This window comes from Schistocerca cancellata, chromosome 3, assembly GCF_023864275.1.
Source record: "Schistocerca cancellata isolate TAMUIC-IGC-003103 chromosome 3, iqSchCanc2.1, whole genome shotgun sequence".
Classification (NCBI taxonomy): Eukaryota; Metazoa; Arthropoda; class Insecta; order Orthoptera; family Acrididae; genus Schistocerca; species Schistocerca cancellata.
The window spans coordinates 646697077-646716285 of NC_064628.1; the positions used below are offsets into that span (position 1 = coordinate 646697077).

Below are 19209 nucleotides of genomic sequence, written 5' to 3' on the forward strand. Positions count from 1 at the left end.
AGTTGTACCTTTAAATAATTAGTGAGGACAGGCAATCATTCACCTGCAGATGAATGATGGTGGATCACACACACACACACACACACACACACACACACACACACACATGTATATAAATGCATACAGTTCAGGAAATACTCTCTTAGTTTCACATTCTGTGCGTTGTTAATAGGTAACTATTTTTCAAATCTCCATGTACACTTACATTTTTTCCTTTATGTTTAGGGTCCTTTATACATTGCAGTAATCTTTGTTTCTAATATACTTACTTCAGGCTTCTTTAAAACCTCATTTAAAATTTACACACTTCAATTAATTCAATTAGCAATAAATTGGGTCTGTCACAAACTTAAAAGTAATCACTCACAAATTCCACTGTAAATTTATCCTTCATTTAAGACTAGACTTCTTAAAGCATGGCTTGTTATTTATGGCAATGCATGAATAAAAAAACCTGCAGTGTTGCATTAACTAGTCTGTAATAATAATAGTATTGCATTATACACAGTTCATATTTTTGTGTTCACACTTACAGTAATGTTACTCTTTGTGGTGGATGGATGCCATATTTAATACTTCATGTGTATAAATAAGCTACATGAACTTACTGTCTCTTACTGTTGGGTGGAATTAATTACTCTCAGTATAAGGATGTATGTGATATTATTAACTCAAAACATCACAACTAATGTAGTACTTACTACCAATCTGTTTTAATTATAAGGAATGTTCCAGTTACACTTTTATCTTATTAGTAGTTATTAATTGTGAATAACCTATTTTGACAAATAAGTTTTATGAAGCTTGTTGTGACATTCAAGTTTTTAGGCCTTTGTTGTCCAGTAAATAGATTTCTTACTTTTTTGACATAAATTTTCATGCTATGAATGTAAACGTACTGCTATTGAAGTGTGTTTTATGATTTATATTTGGCACCTTTAGTTTATTCAAGTATTGGTCGTATATTTAACTGTGAATTACAGATTGGTACAGCAGTATGAGGTTGAAATGATAACTCTGATAAATTTCTATGAAATAATTAATATTAAGCATTGTGACCAGGGATATATGTTTCTCGTGTGGGTTTTGTTCATATTTTGAAGTGCATGCAACACAAAACTGGCAACTTTGTTAAGTAAATGGTGTCACAATTTTTTTAGCAATGGATGAAATGAAATGATTGTATGGCATTATTGACCAAGAGACACTGTCTGTGCTTCTTCAGCTGTCTGGAGCAAGTATTTCTATTTGACACCACTTCAGTGATTTGAGTGTTGATGAAGATGACATGAAATGATAAGTACAACACAAATGCGCAGCCCAGGGCAAAGAAAATCAGTTACCCAGCCTGGAATCGAACCCAGACTCCACAGATTATACCACAAGGTGTAGACCAATGGATACTAATGAGTATCAAGCAGTGAACATATTTAAAAAAAGAAAATTTCAAGAGTGTTTGTGACTGATAAATAAAGATGAAAGAAACTGATGAGGACTCTGCATGAATACTCCGGAGAATGTAGTACTGAATAAATGAATTCAAAGTGCTCACGCAATTACTGAATTAAACTTGCTTCAGATGTGTTATTGAGATTACTTGCAAATAAACACTGAATAAAAACCATGATATTGTGAGTGCAAACATACAAATTAAGATTCATGAGATTATTGAGATGGTGGGTATTTTATCTAATTAGGCATAAGATACCCTGAATGAAGTACTGCATAAGAAGAAACTGTGTGTGCCGTTGCTGTATTTATTAACTCCATACCAAAAACACTAATGTAAAGATATCTGCAAAATGTGTTTGAAGAAATTGATGCAACCTCTGACGAATTTGGAGTGTAATTATTTAGCTGAATAAAATGTGAATGCACCATTGTAACCCAGAGTTAACAGTACAGTAACAGTGGTGGTTAGATGAAGGCGAAAGCACCTCAAAATGTGATTATCATTTTATTGGCAATAAAACCAATGGCAAATTTTATTTTGAACTCACAAGTCATCGTCATTATTGACTACGTACAAAATGCTAAAAGAGTGGCTAGCTCATTTTATGCCATGTTATTGGGCTATTGTCATAGTGAGTTCAATCATTTATGTGTGAAGAGGAGCTGTGACATGACAATATGTATGACTATACACTAGCAATTACAGTGGCAAAAGGGCACAAGCTGGGCTATAAAGCTGTTCCCTAAGCATCCTTTAGAGTACCATATGCCATTTTTTTTATTTTGAAATCCTGGAAAATGGTTTGGGTGGAGTACATTTGTTGAATTATTTGGTTATAATTTTTAATGGAACTGAAAAGTAATTTATTCTGGCATATCTGTGAGCACTGAGCTTGTCACAGAATGTAGTGAGAAGTAAATTGTTCTTTTTACAAATATATCTTATTTACCGTGATGTTTACAATACCCATCAGTCCACTAACTTATTACTGTTTCTTCCATACAGGTTAAGTATATCTCGCGAGCACATGTGTGGATGATGTAGCAGTTCCTCTTTGTCTGTTAAGATCAGTATTTAAATGTATTCAGTTTCAGTAAAAAACACATTACATTTGATTTGTGTGTTGAGAACTCAGGAAGAGCTGCTGATCTGATTTGGATGCAAAAGTCAATGGCATGATATGTTATGTACAATTTATGAAGGGTTGCCACATTTCTGTGTGATGAATGTGTAACAGCTAGATTACTGAATGACTTTTATTGCAGTGTAATGTCATAACATGAGACTGCACTAAGTTTCCTTCAGTTAAAACTTCTGAGCTAAGAGGCCTTGGTTGATGCATAACTCTGTTCCCTGATGTTTCATCTCTTAGGAGCTTCAAATGAAATAAATACTATACCAGTAACTCATTTCAGGTTGTATGAAATTGCTGTGTTCAGTGAAAAAATGGAATGTATGTAGTTATTTATGTTCTATGCAGTCAGAATCTTGGTTAATTTATGATTTAATTGAATTTGTTTGTTTCTGTGTGTGTCTGTGTGTGTGTGTGTGTGTGTGTGTGTGTGTGTGTGTGTGTGTGTGTGTGTGTGTCTATACCACTGGAAGTCACAACCTTCTGATGCTACCTGCAAGACTGTTATCAATCTCATAGCCAAGAAACTGGAGGAGGACCTGGTTTTCTTTCTTAAGAAAGGGGTCAATTTTGCACCCACTCCTAAAAGTGCACGCATCCCATACATCATCAATGCAGTGGAACAGGTAGTTGCACAACTTCCACTTGAAGCAGCTGAAGAAGTACTTTTTGAAACTTGTCATGCTCTCACATGAACAAAACCTGTAAAACTTGCTATTTACTCAGTGGGGTCAGGAATAATGACTATAAGTAAAAGTTTTGTGTTTGAACTGATTGATATGTTCTGTGAAAGGTTCACATGCACAAAATATTCTATTGTTACTAATATCCCTATTGGAAACAGTGCTATTAACAGTTCCACGGGGACCTCTATGGGAAGTTCCAAGTAAAATGGTCTATCACCCTGACTTGTAATTGCCAAAGTTAATTGCTCACCTTAAAAGTGGAAAATAATCTCGCCACTTGCCATGCAGTTTGGTCAGGCAATTAGTTACTTCCGTGAAATCTAAGCGATCCATGATGGTGTACAGCCCTCATGAGTTCACTACCTACTTTTACTGAAAACACTATTGATAAGTGACTAACTCATACATCATCTGAGGCACAGCGCGCACAGTTGTTTGATTGACGCTGACAGAGTGATATCTCGGTGTGAAGTGTCTCTTCCCACTGCCTCTCTGCCTAATTTATATATCAGTGCAGCAGACTGCCAAACAGAATGTCTGCTATCAACTGCCCTAGGCACAGATAGGAGCATCTAAAGCGCCCCTTTGTTGGATACACATTAATTAATATCTCTGTTGTTTAACAATTTACAATCTTATTAATTTTTATACAATTGGAATTAAGTTTGCTCCAGTTACTGAAAAAGTTGTTACTCGACTGCATTGAATCTTGGCCGGCTAGAATTTGTAGAATTGAACCGACAGTAGAATGACTTCTGAACTGTATCTTTAAGATCCCTTGTAATGATTATTATTTGCAATACAGCCTTGAAACCTGGTACAGGTTATACTTAATCTATTATCAGCAAGGACATTTTCATTCCAAATTTGGTTTTTAGTAAATAACTTGAAAACTATTATTGGTGTCAATGATATATTGTTAGACCAAACAGAGGCTACATATGAATTTTCATCTTTTTGAGTCTAATATTTAGTGCCTTCTTTTATTTGTAAAAATGCCAGTTTAGACCAAAATGTTGTTCCAAACAAGTTGAGATGTGTAACTTTTTATTGTGTCATACATTTGTGCATTCTGAGCAGTTTTTAGCTTTCCAACTGTGTTATTTAGTGCCACTTCTTTTTTTTCCTAAAGTGATATATTTAAAACAAAAATGACTGCTTGTGTCTGTATATGTGCAGATGGATATGTGTGTGTGTGTGCGCGCACGAGTGTATACCTGTCCCTTTTTTCCCCCTAAGGTAAGTCTTTCTGCTCCCGGGATTGGAATGACTCCTTACCCTCTCCCTTAAAACCCAAATCCTTTTGTCTTTCCCTCTCCTTCCCTCCTTCCCTCTTTCCTGATGAAGCAACCGTGGGTTGCGAAAGCTTGAATTTTGTGTGTGTTTGTGTTTGTTTGTGTGTCTATCAACATACCAACACTTTCGTTTGGTAAGTTACATCATCTTTGTTTTTAGATGTTTCCCTCTACTATATATATATTTAAAAAAAAAAAAAAAAAAAGATGATGTAACTTACCAAACGAAAGTGTTGGTATCTTGATAGACACACAAACAAACACAAACACACACACAAAATTCAAGCTGTCACAACCCAAGGTTGCTTCATCAGGAAAGAGGGAAGGAGAGGGAAAGACAAAAGGATGTGGGTCTTAAGGGAGAGGATAAGGAGTCATTCCAATCCCGGGAGCAGAAAGACTTACCTTAGGGGAAAAAAAAGGACAGGTATACACTTGCACACACACACATATCCATCCGCACATATACAGACACAGGCAGACTCAGTTAATATATTGAAGCACAGTTAATATATTGAAGCATACACTGACAAAGTTTGGAAAAGTCATTTTAATTTTCAATTTCACTCTTAGATTACGGTGCAATCCTTTGTATGTTAAGCACAGGTGCATTATGATGACATGACACTAGTGTGGGATAAGTCCCAGCACAGTCGCTCACCTCTGTATCTCCTACAACGGTACAGCACTTGTTTCACCTCAAGGGAAACTTGTCACTGAAATAAAACTATGATTAAAAAACATGTGATTAGTTCTCACCACCTATTACCCCTTCATCTTTTACTGACCACTTCTGTTATCTAACCTGCTGCAATTCAGCCACCCTCTCTCTCCACACCCTGGAATGTAATATCAGTGCTTTCATTTTTAGGAGGTAAGTTTCATATATACTCTACCAACAGAAAACATAAAAGGGAGATCAGTAAAACAAATCTTTTAAGTCATTTCTAAAAAAGCATTTTCAATATCAAACAGTAACATGGGCAGAAGATACAGTTTTGAAGTGCACAATGGACTAAAGGTGTGTTTGGATGTAAAACAGGGCTGCTGGGGTGAAGGACAGAAGCAGTTAAAAAAATAGAAGTGTGTTCACAGTTAACTCATTATTTAATTTTTTTCCTCCTTTTAAGTGACAGTCATTTGCATGTTCTGTTGGCATTCTGAGATTTCTCTGATCTCTTCTTCCTTTTCACTTTCAGTCAAGTTGTAGCCCTTATGATGTGTTGCTGTGCAGTTTTGATTCTGTTGGATCAATCTCCTATGTGGTTTGCTAATATTTCTTGTTTCTCCAATGTACTAATGAAGTACTTGTTTGGATAAATTTTCATTGGGCACCCTAAGCTGCAGCAATTATGCACATTTCTTCTTGCTCTTTCTATTCTGGTAAAACTAGATTTGGAAAAAAAAAAAAAAAAAAAAAAAAACGAATAAAGAGAAAGCGTTGTATGTGAACCCTACGTCATATTTCTGTCCTCCTGCCGGCTGAGGTGACCGAGCGGTTCTAGGCGCTACAGTCTGTAACTGCGCATCCGGTACGGTAGCAGGTTCGAATCCTGCATCGGGCATGGATGTGTGATGTCCTTAGATTGGTTAGGTTTAAGTAGTTCTAAGTTCTAGAGGACTGATGACCTCAGCAGTTAAGTCCCATAGTGCTCAGAGCCATTTGAACCATTTTTTTTCTGTCCTCCTGAGCTCTTGTTTGTCATACAAAGACAGGCGCCGCAGTTGCCAAGCTAGGGACTTCCATTTGAGAGGAGCATGGTTTCAATCCTAGTTTGTCCATTCAGAATTACGCTGTCTGTGTTTTCTCTAATGTGCTAAGACGAATGAATAAATGATTGCTTTCAAAATCAAATAGTCGATTTCACCTCCACATCCGTATTCAGTCGGAATGTGTGCTCGCTCTTTAATCAGCTCGTTGCCGATGAGACACTAATTCCTGATTTTCTTTTCTTTCTTCAATTTTTTTTCTCTCTGTATTGAATCACATTAAGTATTAAATCAACCTATTCTTTAAATCAACGGATACCATGAATCTCCCTTCACTTTTATTCCAGGCTAATCCTGATGACAACGTATCAATCTCTGTCAGCCAGATCCTTTTGAGTTGCTAATTATCCCACCCATAACATTCAAGACTACTCTCTTTAGTCATGGGTAATTTTGTTTTTACTTGACAGGAAAGATGCTTGTCACAATATTACTCAATCGCACTGATATTCCTAACAACAATATCACTGTACGATGTATCAACCTTTTTCTGTTGTCAATTTATTCAGCTTACACATATTGTAACTGAAAAAAACAGCACAAAAAATGTGAGCAGTGATAAATCTCTGAGTAATTGTTGTTGCCGTGGTATTCAGTCGGAAGACTGGTTTCATGCAGCTCTCCATGCTGCTCTACCCTGTGCAAACCTCTACTACTGCGACTTACATCCTTCTGAATCTGTTACTGTTTCATCTCTTGGTACCATTTTTACTCCCCACTCTTCCCTCCTATACTAAACCTGTGATCCCTTGATGTGTTCTGTCAACCGATCCCTTCCTTTAGTCACTTTGTGTCCAAATTTCTTGTCTCCCCTATTCTGTTCAGTACTTCCTCATTAGTTACGCAAACTAATAATCTAATTTTCAGCATTTTTCAGTGGTGCCACATTTCAAAAGCCTCTATTCTCTTCTCGTCTAAACTGATTATCGTCCATGTTTCACTTCCACACATGGGCGCACCTCACACAAATACATTCAGAAAAGACTTATTAATACTTAAATATGTACTGGATGTTAATAAATTTCTCTTCTTCAGAAACGCTTTTCTGGCCATTGCCAGCCTACATTTTAGATCCTCAGCATTACCTGATTTAATTCGACTACATTCCATTATCCTTGTTTTGCTTTTGTTCATGTTCATGATATATCGTCCTTTCGTGATGCTGTCCATTCCGTTCAACTCCTCTTCATAGTCATTTGCTGTCTCTCACAGAATTGCAATTCCATCGACGAACCTCAAAGTTTTTATTTCTTCTACCTGAACTTTAATTCCCACTCCAAATATTTCTTTGGTTGCCTTTATTGCTTGCTCAGTGTTCAGACTGAATAACATTGGGTGCAGGGTACAACCCTGTCCCTTCTCAACCACTGCTTCCCTCTCACGCCGCCAACTCTTATAAGTGCCTGCTGCTGTACAAGTTGTAAATAGCCTTTAGCTCCCTGTATTTAACTCATGCTGCCTTCAAAATTTCAAAGAGAGCATTCCAGACAACATTGTCAAAAGCTTTCTCTAAGCCTACAAATGCTAAAAATGTAGGTTTGCCTTTTCTTAATCTATCTTCTAAGGCAAATCATTGGGTGAGTACTGCCTTGCGTATTCCTGTATTTCTCTGGCATCCAAACTGATCTTCTCTGAGGTCGGCTTCCACCAGATTTTCCATTCGTCTGTAAAGAATTCATGTTAGGCAGGCATTTCGGTAATATTCACATCTGTCACCACCTGCTTTCTTCAGAAATTGGATTATTACATTCTTTTTGAGGTCTGAGAGTATTTCGCCTGTCTCATACACCAGGTGGAATACCTTTGTTATGATAGGCTCTCCCAAGGCTAGCAGTAGTTCTGACGGAATGCCGTCTACTTCAGGGGCCTTCTTCAATTTAGGTCTTTCAGTGCTCTGTCGAATTCTTCTCGCTGTATCATATCTCCCATCTCATCTTTATGTATGTCCTTTTCCATTTCTGTAATATTACCTTCAAGTTCCTCTCTCTTGTATAGACTCGCTGCACTGAAGTGATAAAAGCCATGGGACAGCAATAGCACATATACAGATGGCTTACACAAAGTATAAAAGGACAATGCACTGGCGGAGCTTTTATTTGTACCCAGGTGATTCATGTGAACAGGTTTCCTCTTGGTTCATCCCCATGAAATCCCCAAACCACCTTCCCTACACCTCTGGCTCCTACCCTTATAACCACCCCCGGTGTAAAACCTGTCCCATGCACCCTCCCACCACCACCTACTCCAGTCCTGTAACCCAGAAGGTGTACACGATCAAAGGCAGATCCATGTGTGAAAGCACCCACGTGATTCACCAGCTGACCTGCCTACACTGTGAAGCTTTGTATGTGGGAATGACCAGCAACAAACTGTCCATTTGCATGAATGGACACAGGCAGACAGTGTTTGTTGGTAATGAAGATCACCCTGTGGCTAAACATGCCTTGGTGCATGGCCAGCATATCTTGGCAAGGTGTTACACCGTCCGGGTTACCTGGATACTTCCCACTAACACCATACTATCAGAACTCCGGAGATGGGAACTTTCCCTTCAGTATATCCTCTCTTCCCGTTGCCCACCAGGACTCAACCTCCGCTAATTTCAAGTTGCCGCCTCTCATACCTCACATGTCATTCAATAACATCTTTGCCTCTGTACTTCCGCCTCGACTGACATCTCTGCCCAAACTCTTTGCCTTTACAAATGTCTGCTTGTGTCTGTATATGTGCGGATGGATATGTGTGTGTGTGTGTGTGTGTGTGTGTGTGTGTGTGTGTGTGTGTGTGTGTGTGTGTGCGCGCAAGTGTATACCTGTCCTTTCTTCCCCCTAAGGTAAGTCTTTCCGCTCCCGGGATTGGAATGACTCCTTACCCTCTCCCTTAAAACCCACATCCTTTTGTCTTTCCCTCTCCTTCCCTCCTTCCTGATGAAGCAACCGTGGGTTGCAAAGGCTTGAATTTTGTGTGTGTGTTTGTCTTTGTTTGTGTGTCTATCAACATACCAACACTTTCGTTTGGTAAGTTACATCATCTTTGTTTTTAGATATATTTTTCCCATTTGGAATGTTTCCCTCTACTATATATATATTAAAAGAAAACAAAGATGATGTAACTTACCAAACGAAAGCGTTGGTATGTTGATAGACACACAAACAAACACAAACACACATACAAAATTCAAGCTGTCACAACCCAAGGTTGCTTCATCAGGAAAGTGGGAAGGAGAGGAAAGACAAAAGGATGTGGGTCTTAAGGGAGAGGATAAGGAGTCATTCCAATCCCGGGAGCTGAAAGACTTACCTTAGGGGGAAAAAAGGACAGGTATACACTTGCACACACACACATATCCATCCGCACATATACAGACACAGGCAGACTCAGTTAATATATTGAAGCACAGTTAATATATTGAAGCATACACTGACAAAGTTTGGAAAAGTCATTTTAATTTTCAATTTCACTCTTAGATTACGGTGCAATCCTTTGTATGTTAAGCACAGGTGCATTATGATGACATCACGCTAGTGTGGGATAAGTCCCAGCACAGTCGCTCACCTCTGTATCTCCTACAATGATACAGCACTTGTTTCACCTCAAGGGAAACTTGTCACTGAAATAAAACTATGATTAAAAAACATGTGATTAGTTCTCACCACCTATTACCCCTTCATCTTTTACTGATCACTTCTGTTATCTAACCTGCTGCAATTCAGCCACCCTCTCTCTCCACACCCTGGAATGTAATATCAGTGCTTTCATTTTTAGGAGGTAAGTTTCATATATACTCTACCAACAGAAAACATAAAAGGGAGATCAGTAAAACAAATCTTTTAAGTCATTTCTAAAAAAGCATTTTCAATATCAAACAGTAACATGGGCAGAAGATACAGTTCTGAAGTGCACAATGGACTAAAGGTGTGTTTGGATGTAAAACAGGGCTGCTGGGGTAAAGGACAGAAGCAGTTAAAAAAATAGAAGTGTGTTCACAGTTAACTCATTATTTAATTTTTTTCCTCCTTTTAAGTGACAGTCATTTGCATGTTCTGTTGGCATTCTGAGATTTCTCTGATCTCTTCTTCCTTTTCACTTTCAGTCAAGTTGTAGCCCTTATGATGTGTTGCTGCTCAGTTTTGATTCTGATGGATCAATCTCCTATGTGGTTTGCTAATATTTCTTCTTTCTCCAATGTACTAATGAAGTACTTGTTTGGATAAATTTTCATTGGACACCCTAAGCTGCAGCAATTATGCACATTTCTTCTTGCTCTTTCTATTCTGGAAAAACTAGATTTGAAAAAAAAAAAAAAGAAAGAAAACCCTCATTCAGCCTAGATTCCGTTGGTCTAAGAGGATAGTTTGTAAGAGGATAATTTGATCATCTGCAAATGAAAGGTGCAAAATAAAACTATTTGGGTATTTTCAGCATTAAAATTGAAAAGATTGTTACTAACCATATAGCGGAGATGTTGGGTCACAGACTGGCTCAACAAAAAGGTTGCTGTAAATGTTGAGCTTTCAATGGAAAGGCCATTTTCTATAGTAGACAACATACACAATTGCACGTGCTCCCCCCCCCCCCTCCCCCCCCCCCCCCCCCCCCCGCCCCCTTACACACTCACTTTCACAGAAGCACAACAACAAACACATGACCACTGTGTCCACTGAGCCTGCCTCAGTGGCTAGAGAGAGTGGTCATGTGTGCGTGAATTGTGCTTGCGTGACTGTGTGTGTGTTGTCTACTTTAGAAAAAGGCCTGTTATCCGAAAGCTCAACATGTATGTCTGTCTATGACTCAACATATAGGGAGCAGCAATCTTTCCTTTTCATAATATTGTCGTTATCCCATCCTAAATTTTCCATTGTTTAAAGTTTAATAAAACGGTGCATTGATGTAAAATTGAAGATTGAGTATAAGAATATTAGACAAGGAAAGTTGCTACTCACCATATAGTGGAGGCGATGAATCACGATAGGCACAACAAAAAGATTCACACAATTATAACTTTCAGCCATTAAGGCCTTTGTCAACAATGGACACACATACAAACACAAACACTCACACAAATGCAACTCACACACACATCTGCAGTCTCAGGCAACTGAAACCACATACTGTTGCCTGAGACTATAGACGTGTATGTGAGTTGCATTTGTGTGAGTATGTGTGTGTGTGTGTGTGTGTGTGACTATTGTGGACAAAGGCCTTAATGGCCAAAAGCTATAATTGTGTGAATCTTTTTGATGTACCTATCGTGACTCAGCATCTCTGATCTATGGTGAGTAGCAACTTTCCTTCTCTAATATTGTTACATTCCATCCTGGATTTTCCATTGTAAGATTTGCATATAATGTGTTTATGAGGACACACTGCTTTTCATTAAATAAAAGATGTGTTGAGTAACAAACAAACTTGCATAACAGATATAAACACACACACACACACACACATACATATACACACAGAACCACTAAGCTGCCATTGTCTCCTAATCTAATACATCATTTAATGTGTGTGTGTGTGTGAGCGTGCGCTTGTGTGAACTTCCATAAAGACTCTTTCTAAAAGCTAAGTGATTTTTCTGTCTTTTCTATGTGCCTATCTGCTGCTCAGTGGCTTCTCAATTTGGTGGGCAGTAATATTTCTTCATATATATAACAAAGTTTGAACTCATGTGGACCCAGGGGCAAGACACTTTACCCTCATTCTTCAGCAATAACATCTTTATGCCTATCTGTTTCACCTGGTCCTCTTCGACCCAGAATACCGTCTTCCTGGATGTTAACTTCCACTTCTCAGGTGACTTGATAAAAACAATAAGAAACAATCCTTTGCCCAGTATGATGCAGTTCTAGCTAAAGCTTTGGCAGATGGACACAACTGTTCAAATCCAGAACAGAAAATATCTCCTGTGCCATACTCACGCATGCCTTTAATTTTCCAACCATCCTCATAAACTAGGTTTGACTACTTTTGTCATAAGAATAATTGTCAACTTTGGGAATATAACAGTCAGTAAGTAAACATGTTCTGGATATTTTCATTCACCGATGTGTTATGGAATAATAATCTTGGGCAGTCCTCACTTAGACAAAAAATATTCATCACACATAAGAAAATAATTAGAATTATGTGTAGGGTTCACATAAGTACATCCTGCAAGCATCACTTTAAGGCTGGGGCCTCATGAGGAGAATGTTTCCACAATGGAAGACATACTGCAGTGAGATGCTGAGTCCTGCAGCTATGTGTCTAGCTGTAAAATGGCATGCAGAGAGCCAAATATGAGAATTCTGCTATGCTTCTAAAATTTTTGTTTTATTTAAATGATGCAAAGCTGCATCCAGCTCTGCAGTCTGTTTCTCATAAAAACTTCTGCTTTTTGTGCAACCAGCATTTTGGGTTTCACATGTGTTCTCCACTATATAGTCCATCTCATTTGATTATGAGAAAATTATTTGATAAGGAAATGTGATTCATTTGTGTCTTTTGGTCTCACATCACAGCTTGATAATAAACTTGCTCTATTTTTGTTGTTGCATATAGTTATTATGTTACTTCGAAATTAAGTAACCCGCTGCATATATTTAAAAAAAGAGCATGTAGTGCTTATATAGTCACAGGCCTGGTTACATTTGGTACATTTTACGGCAAACATGGTTGTTAATGAAATGTTGCCAAAATATCAAAACTGTTTTTAAAGCTGGAGGGAGAGCCATGCTTATTTCTGGTTTCTATTAAACAGATAATATATATTGGCAGTTTTCTGCTGTGGGTTATGACACACCTTGCCAAGATTATGGTCATTCACTGTGTGGTGTTGACTTGAAGACACATTCACTGTGAAAGGATTTGAGTGTGCCACAAACTGGGTCAAAAGAAAAAGAATGAGTCAGTGATAAGAAACACAGATACAAAGGCTAATTATTTTGTAAGTGTATCTGGTAAAGTACTTGGCAGGACATAAAAACCTAAAGTGTTACCTAAGGCAGAATTTTTTGTGCTGTCATATCACTTTCCCTTTCCACTATATTTTTGAACTTTTATTGTTCTGTCTTGATTGTTATTTTCAGTGCTTGTACCTTACAAACTAATCTGTTACTGTTGACTCTGTCATACTATCCAGGAATCCTTTTTACAGCTGTGGTTACTGAATGTTATTTGTTTAGTGTTCTATTTTCATTGATGTAAGTTATCACTCTTTCCACTAACTAAACTGTCCAAGGCAATCATGTGGCTTATATCATATGATACAAAGGAATCAATGCCATTATTGTCACTTCTTCACAAAATGAGTGTAGGAACAGTATCATTTGTCACGATTTGTAAGAAATAATTTCTTATAAATCGTGACAAATGCCGCCGCCAGCGCTTCATTCTCATTGATCACTCATTTTTTTTTTTTTAAAAAAAAGATAATGATAATAATAATAATTAAAAACATTAGCAGTATTGTGAAAAGACTGTCACACATTGAGCTTTCAACCAAAGATGTACTCAGAAACGAAGCTGAAAAAGGCTTTGAATGAAAGCTCAATGTAACAGTCTTTTTGTTGTGCTTGCCTGCAGCTCAGTGAGTCCTGTTTACAGTGAGTAGCAATCTATACTTTCCATAATACTGTTGATATTCCAGCCTGCATATTCTGTTTTTTAGTTAACAAATTATGCATTTATCTGTATATCAATGGTGAGTATTTTATACATGTTTCCAGTATCTAGTCATAGCTCAGTCACGCCATGAAGATTTCAGAAATCATATCATTTTGAATTTTCATAAATAATTTACCTGTCTCATTTTTAGTTGCATGTGAAAAAACCTGTTATTGGATTCCATATTAACTGCAGTTGAGTTAGTCTATTTACTATATTGTATCGGAAGAAGCGAGATGTCAACAACAGAAGAATATAGGGGTTTCTCTTAATTTGTCATTATTGATAAGTCTCTGAACAGCACATCTGGGTTTACTATATCACTAACCATGTTGCAGTCCTGACGAACTGTGTAACCCACAATATTATTGCAATAAAAGAAGTGAGAAGAATTACTTACCAACAAATTTTCTCTCTCTATGTGAACAATTCACAGCAAATGTTGTGTCATGCTGTATCTTTCATGATTAAATCCTTGAATTCAGCAGTATATATGTCCCAAATACAAGGCCTTTTTTCTACCTTCATTATTAATGTTTTTGTGTCGAGTTTCTCTTTACCCTGTGGAAACATCATGGAAAACACAGAATGGAGAATGCAACACCGTGTGCTTTCAATTGGCCAGTCCACTCCCAGTACTGACTGCCATCAGCTGGCCCCTCTTTACACACCTGCCACGCTGCCCATGTGAATTGCTCAGTTTATTCTCATGGCCCATAGCACTGTGACTCCCACCATTTAATTCCCATCTTGCTACGGGCGAAGTGGCCGGCAAGTGGCAAAATTCTGCAGCTGCAGATGTTTTTACATAAAAAGCTGTAAATGATCAGTATGTAGCCTTATAAATATTTTTTCATTGGTGTGTGTGTCCTAAATTTGTTTTATTGAGACATTCTGCATCACAATATTTATTGTGAATATTATCTATGGAACAATTAACTAACTAACTAGGTACAGAAGGGCACCTCCCTTATTATCCAATGGTACTGAGGTCTGGAACAAGCTAAACACATTCTCTGTTGTGATTATGACTACCTGAAAGGAGCCCTTCTCAAAACCTTTCTCACCTCTCCCAAAGTGATATTCTGTCACCCACCTAATCTACAAGGTATCTTGGACTATCCACTGCCACAACTACACCCAGCGCCTTTCCACATGGGCCATTTCCCTGTGGAAGACACATGTATAATATGTGTCCTATAGATTCAAATGAACACATCCTATTCTAGGTGTGTCGTAAGTCTATCCTACCACATCAGAGGAAGAGTTATGTGTGAAAGAAGTCATGTCATTTATAAACTCTGTTGCAGCTTGTGCACAGACTTCATTAAAGTCTACACAGCAACCAACCACTGGGAATCCAGGATCTGTTACCTTGAGGCTTTCTTCTTTCTTGTTGAAGCTATTCTCGTGTTTGTGTATTTCTATAGCTTCTGTGAACAGTAAGTGTGATAGCTCTTCTCTACAGCCAGAACTGTGGTGTCAGTGAATTTTACTATGTGGTCAGCCTCACACAGTGTGTGCTCTGCCATGGCCAATTTCTCCATCTGCCACAAATTGCAATGTCATTTATGTTCTGTGATCTTGGTGTTCAATGATTGTCCAGTCATTACAACATAAACTTTTCTGCATGGTATATTCCCAACATTGCAAGTGGGTGCCTTTTCTCCTTTGCCAATCTGAGACACTCTTTGATCTTCTTTGTCAGTTAGTAAATGGTCTTTACACCATGTTTGTGCAATATACGGCTGATTCTGTCCATCACTCTAGGAATGTATGGCATAAAGGCTGTACCCAACATTTCTTTTTCCCAGTGTTTCACTTCGCCGAGTTTTTGACTCTGTTATACTTCTAATATAACTGGTTGAGTACCCATTGCTCCTTAGAATACTTTCCAGGCATTACATTTTGCATCTCAGGTGCTGTGATTCATGTTGTGGATTGGCAAGACAGTCAACCCACTATGAGGAAGCCGAAAGGCACGCGTTTAAGCTCACGCAGGCTGGCGTGAGGTCTGGAACAGGACAAGGTAATTATACTAGCAAAAAAAGTACGTAGCTGCTGGAATACTTAACTTTAATCCATAATTGGTGAACATCGCTCTTGACGGTACATGTTTTACAGCATCAATAGTAACTGGTAATGGCGCCTTGCTAGGTCGTAGCAAATGACGTAGCTGAAGGCTATGCTAACTATCGTCTCGGCAAATGAGAGCGTAATTTGTCAGTGAACCATGGCTAGCAAAGTCGGCTGTACAACTGGGATGAGTGCTTGGAAGTCTCTAGACCTGCCGTGTGGTGGCACTCAGTCTGCAATCACTGATAGTGGCGACATGCGGGTCCGACATTTACTAACGGACCGCGGCCAATTTAAAGGCTACCACCTAGCAAGTGTGGTGTTTGGCGGTGACACCACAATTTACATATTTGTCTTATTCACATTATGAGTGTATTAATCACATCTCTTTCTGGCTCAGGCGGTGATTTTGCAGTTTGTGCAGATATCTGTCCATGCATGTTGGTTTTCGATACATGCTGTGTTCCTGGTTTTCATCATCCCTTGTGACAAGCACATCTAGAAATGGTAGTTGTTCATCCTTTTCTACTTCCATGGTAAATAATTTTATGTTGGCATGGACGCTGTTCAGGTGTCTTAGGAAGTCACCAAGCTGTTCCTCACCACAGCTCCACACAGTGAAGGTATCATTGACAAATCTGTACCACACCTTATGTTCACAAGGTATCAAGTCCAGTGCCTGTGCTTCAAAATGTTCCATGAAGAAGTTGGCCACCACTGGACTAGGAGGTCTGCCCATGGTGACACCTTCAAGCTGTTCATAGAAGTTGCCATTCCATGTGAAATAGCTTATGGAAAGACATGCTTGAAAGAGCCTGGTGATGTCTTGTGGGGAACGTGCACCAAAAGACATCCTGTTCAGCTTTGATGTTGTTTTCTTGTTTACCAAAGTGCCACTTAGTGACTCTCTGGAGCACATCGGTTCCATTTTCCCATTCAGTCAAGCTGTGCCATAAATTTCCTTTCTGCCCAATTTAACTGAGTACCCATTTATTAGGTACCTGAGCTCCCCATACAGTCTTCAGTATAATTCCATGACAACACATTTCAAAAGCATCTCTAACATCTTGTCTGTACAGATGATTGTCTACATTTCACTTACTTATTATGCCACACTTTCGACAAATAACTTCAGAAAAGACTTAGTAAACCTTCAGTTTAAATTTGATCTTAACAAGTTATTCATTTTCATAAATATTTTTCCTGCCATTGCCGGTATGTGTTAGATGTCCTCTTTATTTCTGTCATCTTCTTTTATTTTACTCCCAAATAGTAAAAAGTCATCTGCTGCTTACAATATATTACTTCCTATTTGACTACTACTGTCGCTTTACTTTATTAATGTTTATCTTATAATTTCTTGGGTTCTGTTCAGTTGACCTTTCAAGTCCTTTACTGTCTCTGATAGATTACAACGTCATTAGAAGAAGGTCTTGAAAGTTGTTATTTTTTCTCCATTAACTTCATTTTTTTCAAATTTCTCCTTTGTTTCCTTCACTGCTCTATAGAGACTGAATAATGTAGGGGACTGACTACAATCTTATCTCAGACTTTTCTCAGTTACCGCTTTCCTTTCATGGCCTTTAACTCATGCATTTTGATTTCAGCAATGTAGATAATCTTTCACTCCCTCTATTTACAAATGCTATAAATGTGGACGTGTCTTTCTTCAGTCTATCTTTTAAGATAAGACTCCAGATTAGTACTGTCTACATTTATCCCAAACTGATCTTCCTTCAGTTTGGCTTCTACCAGTTGTTCCAACTTTCTGTAGATAATTCATCTTAGTGTTTTGCAGCCATGGCTCATTAAACAAGTGGCTCTATAATATGCACAGTATTATTACATTGTTCATGAAGTGTGAGAGTATTTCATCTGTCATATATTGTGCATATCAGTTGGAACAGTTTTGTCATGGATGGTTCTCCCAAGTACTGTAATAATTCTGAAGGAATGTCATGTTCTCCAGGTACCTTATTTTGACCTAAGTCTCTCAGTGCTCTGTCAAGTTCTTCTCTCAGTACGACATCACCAGTGTTATTTTTCTTCACTTACTCTTCCCTTTCCATAACTTTGTCTCCAAGTTTCTTTCTTTTGTATAGCCTGTATTTAAATTCCTTCCGTCTTTCAGCAATCTCTTCTTTGCTTAGTACTGGCAAAGTATGTGTGTTCTTCATGTTCATAAAGCTACTTCTCTTTTCTCCAAAGCTTTCTTTAACTTTGCTCTAAGTGGTTTCTATGTTTCATACAATCATGCATTCTTCTACAATTTTGTATTTTGTCCTCTAGTCATTCCTGTTTTGCCAGTTTACATTTTCTGCCAATATCATTTTATTGGTGGATGTATTCCCTTTACTTATCTCATTTTATATTTTTATATTTTCTCCTTTATCATTGAAATTTAATATTGTTGATCTACTTGTCACTATTGACATTCAGGAGGCAAAATATTAGGAGCACCAATTGCCACAAATAAAAATAAACACTATCCTAGTTTTTTATGCTGTTACCATATTTACCCGATCATAAGATGAGGTTTTTTCTCTAATTCATCATTCAAAAAATATGGGGTCATCTTATATTCATAGATTAAACTATTGCTAATGAAGTCAATGTTTTCATATTGTTTATAATAGAGGGAAACATTCCACATGGGAAAAATGTATCTAAAAACAAAGGTGATGTGACTTACCAAAAGAAAGCGCTGGCAGGTCGATAGACACACAAACAAACACAAACATACACACAAAATTCTAGCTTTCGCAACCAACGGCTGCTTCGTCAGGAAAGAGGGAAGGAGAGGGAAAGACGAAAGGATGTGGGTTTTAAGGGAGAGGGTAAGAAGTCATTCCAATCCCGGGAGCAGAAAGACTTACCTTAGGGGGAAAAAAGGATGGGTATGCACTCGCACACACACACATATCCATCCACACATATACAGACACAAGCAGACATATTCAAAGGCAAAGAGTTTGTTTTTAGATATATTTTTATATTGTTTAGTAGAGTACATAGGGGGTCTCACATTTCTAGGGGTCATCTTACATTTGGAGGTGAAGCATTGGCTGTTGAGGTCATGCGGAGATTTATTTTGAAGAATTTGCGATTTCCCAATATACTGAAGCATTTGATATAGTATCGACATTGCTT

At 38.0% G+C, this 19209-nt stretch overlaps 1 protein-coding gene across 4 annotated transcripts in view; it reads left to right on the top strand.

The window, feature by feature from the left end:
• Positions 1–19209, top strand: part of LOC126175602 (mucin-17-like) — a 207199-nt gene that overhangs the window by 14960 nt on the left and 173030 nt on the right. The window lies entirely within an intron of this gene.